Raw genomic sequence first — 7,640 nt, 5'->3', positions numbered from 1 at the left:
CTCACGTGTTTAACGTGAAATGAAAGCGTTGTGGTTATTCAAAGTTACCAACTTATGTCTCCAGACAGGTACTCCAGATCCACATAGAGAGGGGGAAATTCCATATACAAAAAGAGGGGAAAAGCAAAATAGTATAGTACTGTTTTTAATGTTAAAAACACAAAGTATTCCATTTACATAAGTGCCCTTGTTTGAGAGCATTCAGACCACACTGGGTCACAGGGTCAGACAAAGTATTCACAGCAAACAGCATCCGCTCCACGGCCGTCACAGCAGGTACTGGGCTGATTAAAGTTATTCTCCACCCCAGATGTCATCAACAAGGGCTCCTTTAGTGGTCACTGATATCACCCAACACGTGTTTCCACTGTAAAGTCTTCCTCAGGGAAACATGTGTTGGGTGATATCAGTGACCACTAAAGGAGCCCTTGTTGATGACATCTGGGGTGGAGGACAACTTTAATCAGCCCAGTACCTGCTGTGACGGCCGTGGAGCGGATGCTGTTTGCTGTGAATACTTTGAGTTGAGTGAATATCCGTTGAGAGCAGACACCAGTTGCAGCATGGAGCTCTCGTCCTCTCTCCACTCTCAGACGCCATCTTTTTGAGTACTGATCCGGGACTGCTGTGGACCTGCATTATCTACCGATGGATTTCTGCGGACTCTGCAGTGATAATCAAGCGATAACGTCCTTTTACATTTACATATGAATTAGGATTTCCTTATGTAACGGTATTTCTGAATCGGCCTGACCCACCCAATCTCACATTGGCCCCTGCGGTCTAACCGGCCCCCATTACAGTGTGGTAGTGTCTGGTGGTGCACCTGTTGGCAACAGGACTCCTGAGTCTCCCGCATGATGGTGTATGGGGAGGACCCGTCCAGACAGGCAGCTGAGGTAGTGTGCTGAGTCTCACCTAGTTCCAGTGCAGTGCCTCCACCTCATCAGGGTCCCTGCGTCCGCATGGGGATGATCCTGTTGAGGAACTCCTCCGTGGTGCTCTTCTCTGTACATTCACTCCACACATGTACACGAGAGGGTTTGTGAATGAGAACATCTTTATTGGTTGATGTGGGCTAGCTGCCCCTCGCAGTATAGTCTTAGCCACTCATTCTGCCGTCAGTGCCTCCCTTTAAAAGGTGTATCTTCTCCTTAATTAGGGATTCCCTATCCCTGCAGGGATCACGCCCTGTGCCAGGTCCCTGGACACAGTCTCCTCTCAGTTGCTATAACATAACTAGAACTCTTATTAACTCAGGCTAGTACTTGAACTTGAACTGGATGCAGATCTCTGACAGAACTCTGGCAGAACTAACTTTAGACTCAGTGCTGTGCCTTATGTACACGCTGGAAGCTGACACACCTCTGACATCACTAACCATGGAGTCAGAGCATGTGACTACTCCCATCCATACACAGGGCACCCCACCAGGGTGTGAGGGCAAACCTCCATAATTACTGCTGGCATGCCCACAACTTACCAGGCCTTACTGTCAGCAGGAGATGACTGTAGCCATTTTACATGACCGCTACACTTATTAGGTTATATTGTGATATCATATTATGCGATATATACATATATATACACAGAGAGTGCTTGCAGTGCCGTTATAAAATGAATGGTGGTGTAATTATAGCCAGCAGAGCATATGAAAATACAGAGTATAAAAACCCCTCCGCTGACTAATAATCTGCATCAAACAGCGGACATTTGATTAACGTGTAATGAACATTCGGCACCGAAAACATTTTTTTGTTGGCGCCCCTCCCTCCGCTGTGCATTATTACTCGTCTCTCCGCAAATGTTTTTGAGAAAGATAAGAATTCTCTTAAAATATTAATCTCCCTGTTTTCTGTTCTGCTTTTAATGTCGCCCGTGGCTGCTATTCTACGTGTGGAATAATTCAGCAGCAAGAGCAGAATAATGTAACAACTGACATCACAGATTATGTGACATCATTACCATGACCAGAATGAGTGAGTATACACCGCCTAACAAGGCCTACTGAAGGGTGGCACTAACACACATACTGTTGTGTCCTTTCCTCCCTGAAAGAAACATCTATGCAGAACGCAGAGAAGGTGTTAATAACGCAGCGTTTTCACTTTAATGCATATAAGCAGATGTAAACCCACACAGCCGCTGTGCACAAATTATACACATTTCCAGGGCATGGCTGCAGGTTTGTACACGAGTCTCTGTGAATTACAGGTTGTTCTGTTCTGAATTATTCATGGCCTTTACATGGACCATGGCGGGGAGGTACTGTATCAAGGCAAATTCGGTGCGAAATGTACGCAATTTGGATCATCCCCATCTTGCGTCTGCGTCACGGTCCCTGCTCCAAGTTTTGTGCCGTGTGTGTCAGCTTTGCGCTTTTGGGAGAGGCAATAGAAGGAGTTGGAGAGGAGTTGACCTGAAATTAGAGGTATCAGATGCTGCGTCTGCGCGCGTCACCTTTGTATCTTGTATTTGCATCAGAATAATCCGCCAGGTCTGAGGCGGCGGTAACTTTTTGGGCCGACGGTTTGTGTCAGATGTAAGGAACGCTTTCTTACATTGACACACACGCCAGCAAAAAACGGAGCTTAAGCAGCAAAACAAACGTCTACGTTATACTTTTTTACGTTGATACTTCACCTTCTCTATCTCCGGAAGGACACAAATAAATGAGAGATTGTGCAAAGAATGGTTACTGAAATGGTGCATGGACTATATCAGGGGTGGCCCACGCCAGTACTCAAGAGTTACCAACAGGTCAGGTTTTCAGCATATCCCTGGTTCAGCACAGGTGGCTCAATCAGTGGCTCAGTCGAAGACTGCACCACCTGTGCTGAAGCAGGGATATCCTGAAAACCTGACCTGTTGGTAGCTTTTGAGGACTGGCGTTGGCCGCCCCACGTCTATATCATAAAATGTATCAGGAAAGACTAAAGACTCTTGGATATGACCCCATATTTGGTATATAATTACGGTGAACTCACAAATGAAACCATGCCCCTGATGAAGCAAAGTGCGAAACGTACGTCAGGTCGCCGTTGAGAGCTGACACCAGTTACATCATGGAGCTCTCGGCTCTTGTCCACTATCAGACGCCATCTTTTTGAGCACTGATCCGGGACTGCTGTGGACCTGCATTATTTACCGATAGATTTCGGCGGACTATGCAGTGATATTTAAGGGATACCGTCTTAAACATTTACATATGAATTAGGATTTCCTTATTAGGTTATATTGTGATATCATGTTATGCGATCTTGATATATTCAGCACTTAATCTAGTTATTATTGTGTCTCGTCTTTAAGTACCCGCGTACCGTTATAATCCCTCGTGTGGATCCTTCTGGTCTCCTGAGTGGATGATATGCCTCCGCTGCACTATTCATTATATCTGTTGTGTACTATTATATAATTTTCATCATCAGGTGCCTGCATTCCTAGGTTTAAATGTTTTTAGCATTGCGCGCCGATGTCTAAAGTGATGTAATAAATGATCTTCATATTTCTGATACATATGGTGTGCCCCGTTTTCTGGAAGATGTCCCCTATGGGATACTTTTTCTTTCTGTAGGAGAGACTAAAGGACCTCAATAAGTTCAACTTAAAGGAGATATAATAGAAACATTGAACTATATACAGGTAGAGAGTTTCAGGGGGGCCATATTTGTGAGAGGCCAGGCCATATAATGGGAAATGTTAGGAAGTATTTCTTCAAAGAAAGGTGGTGGATGTGTGGAGGCGCTGCCCAGCAGCGGTGGTAGAAGCTGATACAGTAGGGGAGTTCAGAAGGCTAGGCTGGGGCCATAGAGGGGTGAGGAGTTCGGAGCTGCGCTGACGCTGAGGCTCGCCTGCTGAAATCTGTGCGATTTCATGCCCATGCAGGCGAGCCAGCGGGCGCGATCGGGAGGCGGGGGAGACTGAGGGAGGTGGGGCAGTGACGTCGCTGGGCCAATCGCCCATGACGCACCAACGTCAACGTCACGGCGCCATGACGTTGACGCTGCTCCGCGCTGATTGGATGTTTTCAGCCGACAGCGCGCTTAAAAACAGCTTGGCTGTTGGCTGAAAAATCCAGCGCCTCCGCACGCCTGCGGACGCTCGCGTGAGCCCCCTCTCAAGGCATCCTCATTGCAGGGGCTCAGCGCGGAGCATCCACATGGCTCAGCGCGGCCTGTCCTTCTATGGAATCGGCCTTAGGGTAGAGATGACGCTATCCTAAATATAGGATCTGAAGTCTCACAACAGACAGGAAATGAGGAGACTCGGTGTGACACGTGATTCTTATTTCAATCCGTCTTTTGTATGTATGTATATCTTTATTTATATAGCGCCATCCATGTCCCCCAGCAGTAACACACAGGACATAATAATATAACACATAGTGGGAATAAGCGCTTCTGACATAAAATAAGAAAAGGGAGTCCCTGCCCCGAAGAGCTTACAATCTAAATGTTTTTTCCCCTGTGTTTGACTCCCTCCTGTGACCTTCACCTCCTGCTTCCCTTCCTTTCTTCTCTTTAGCTTTGCTGACCACTTTAAAGGCAAGGTGTGACAACACGGACAGCAGGGCACACAGGAGCCGATGGACACCCACCGCAGCTAAGTGGGAGCAACCCCCGCGCCCCCACCGATAACATACAAGGGGTTGTAATGGAAGCTGAAGCCGAGAACAATGCACCAGGGAAAGGGAGTCCAGGCAGAATAGAGGTCAAGGTACGAGGAGAGGTTGACGGGCAGGTACAGTTGCTGCTTCTGATGGCAGGGGTGGAGGCGTGGGGAACCTCCTCTCCTCAGTCTGCCGCTACCGAACCCTTCTTATTCCTCCCTCTCTTTCCTTTGAGGCTCACGCTGTCCAGCTTTTTTCTTCCGCTACAGATTCTTGACAACCTGGTCAGGAACTACAACTCTGCCCTTGCCTCTCTCACAGTACTGCTAACACTCTAATGCACGCCCGTATCTTCTTGCCTCTGGATTATCGTCATTTACTACTAACAGCCAGGTATCCCTGTCTGGAAACGTTCTCCTTTGCAATCTATACAACATTCTGCAGCTAGAATCATTTCACTTTCTCCCAGTCCCTGCTCATCACCTCCTTAAATCCCTCTCCTGGCTTCCCACCAAGTTTTACATCACCTACAAAGTTCTCCTCTTTACCTAAGGCTCTAGGTACTCATCTGCTCCTCCCTACATATCAGCTTTGACCTCTCGTTATGCCCCTGCTCGTCTCCTGCGGTCTGCTCATAACTGTCTCCTTTCTACCACTTTCACCTATACTGCTCTTTCGTCGTAAACCTTTTTCCATCACTGCCCGATATCTGTGAACTGTATCGCACTCAGAATATGCCAAGTGCTGAGCTAAATCTAAAAACACACCTTATGAGTGAAGCATATCAATAGCCTGGACTCATGGTTACTGTCCCACACCCACAGTCATTCTTACCAACCATTGCGGCCAAGCACTGCCATCTACTGCACTTATTCCCTCATCTGCTGTCTCTGGAAGTCTCTCATCCTACCATTTAGATTGTAAGCTCTCCGGGGCAGGGATTTCCTTTCCAACTGTTGATGTGATGTTTCTTGCACTTATTGTATTATAAGTCCCTGTAATTTATTGGCTCTTTTGAAAAGCGCTGCATACATTGGTGGAGCTATATAAATACAAATATACATATCACAAGCTGATAGTTTCAATATTTTCAGTTCCTCATTACGCCTTTGGGAGTCCCCCCGCCCTGTGGTCTGGCTCTGCTGCAGTCCCATGATGTAGTAGCTACGTCATACCCTTAGGCCGCGCGTATAGTGCCCGCGACGGGCGACGTCGCCCAAAAACAAATGCATTTCCACCACGTGCGCTTATAGTAAGCGCGACGGCGACAATGCGACGGAGTGACGTCGCGTCGCGAATTTTGGTAGCTGGCAATATTTGATTTTTCAAGGGCTGTCGCCTCATGTGACAGCCCCTCAACCAATCAAATGCCAGTACGCCTGAGACGCCGCCGCAAAGCGAAATATAACTTTTGCTAGCGGCGACGGGTGACGTCACCCGTCGCGTCGCCCGTCGCGGGCACTATACGCGCGGCCTTAGAGTGACCGTTGTCCGATTAAGATGGCGTCCTGCGTTCCCTGTACTGCAGGTGGACTCCTCCTCTTCCGTTTCTGGGTTAAGTCCCACAGCAGTCACATGGCTGCTCTCAAGAGAGGTCAAGTCACGTGATCACGGTTTTCCGTGGGGGGAGGGGGTGGGGGGTTCCAGACATACTTACCATTGTGGTTGCCAGTGTACTTCCTTGGTTTTCAAAGATGGCGCCCACAGTAATTCACATCAGCAGCATCAACACCTGATGTTGGAGCAGCTTCTTATTGGCCTGTGAATTGGTGGCCATTTTGATTTCCCAAAACATCATCAACTGCGCACTTGAACTTCGGAGGACTCCCTGGTTCGAATTCTGTAAAAACATCAATATGGCAAAAAAAAACAAATGAAAATGAGTAGAGGGATTTTTGCTTTTTACTCTCTTATTTTGTTCTGATCTCTCTAAGGGCCGAAGACACCGGGCCCGGGACACCTGTCCCGGCTGTCCCCCCCTGTCGGCGGCCCAGCCTATCTTGCTATGGGGTAGATCCTCGGAGGTCCGTCAAATACTTAACCATCCGTTCATTTGTGTTAATGTATCGTTTCATGCTAACTGGTATCCTCAAAAGTAATTAAGGATGCGTTAAGTGCCGTGTTTAAGTAACGACAGCCTGCCGTTAACTTTAACGGACGTTTGTGCTAATGATTTGCAGAAGAGGTAGGGATCACCTCAACACATATCCTCAGCAGTCAACGTTAACGTGGGAAATAACGCCTGTTGGTGGCCATTGAGGACTGGAGTTAACCACCCCTTCTTTCGACTATCCCCCGCCATTTCCATTTCGTGTTCTCCCTCGCTTTCTCACTTCTCTCTCTCCCCTTGCTCAGTTTTTCCAGGACAGCAGTTAACATCCATCATGCATTCAGCTATTTCCATGGTAACCGTGTTTATGGGGAATTCCCTGGAAATTCGGGGAATAAATGGACTTCTCAGAATTTCCGGAATAACATTTAGAAGCGCGTTCCTCCCCTCCCTGCGCTCCAGAGGGGCCACCAGCAGAGACGCCTTCCAAATGATGTTCAGAAGTCTGCACTCCTTCCAGCATTTAAGCATCATTTCATGTTCACAATGCTGCCAAAAAAATGGGCATTCTACAATGTAAAGAAGTACTAAGTATGACCTATCAAGGGTTCTCCTTATAATTAGGAATGTTGGTGGGATATTGCCTGGGCGGAAAACTTGCTTTGTGGGTTACATTTCTTTATGTCAAATTACATTATTTATTGTAGTTTAAACCTAAATTCATCCTGTGAAAGGGTTTCTGCATCCTTTTGCCTACAAAAAAGCACGAATAGATATATATCAACAAAAAGAAAAATCAGCGCTGAAAAAGAACGCTGTGACGTTCGAAACGCGTTGGATGGGTCTTTTGTCACATTAAAGTGCCCTTTTAATCATTTTCTGTTTTGGGTCCTTCCTGTTCCGTTTGTGCTGGTGCGCTTTTGGTCTCCTTTTTCCCTGATATATATATATATTTATATATATATTTTTATATATATATAT

The 7,640-nt window shown here is 47.0% G+C and overlaps 1 long non-coding RNA gene across 1 annotated transcript; it reads left to right on the top strand.

The window, feature by feature from the left end:
* Positions 1-1,863: 1,863 nt before the first annotated feature.
* On the top strand, positions 1,864-5,628 carry LOC142500861 (uncharacterized). Its single transcript, XR_012803318.1, has 3 exons — positions 1,864-1,979; positions 4,525-4,716; positions 4,879-5,628. It is a non-coding gene; the product is annotated as an uncharacterized LOC142500861 (long non-coding RNA).
* Positions 5,629-7,640: the final 2,012 nt, after the last annotated feature.

Source organism: Ascaphus truei, chromosome 8 (assembly GCF_040206685.1).
Source record: "Ascaphus truei isolate aAscTru1 chromosome 8, aAscTru1.hap1, whole genome shotgun sequence".
Taxonomy (NCBI): Eukaryota; Metazoa; Chordata; class Amphibia; order Anura; family Ascaphidae; genus Ascaphus; species Ascaphus truei.
This window is presented reverse-complemented; position numbering and strand designations above follow the sequence as displayed.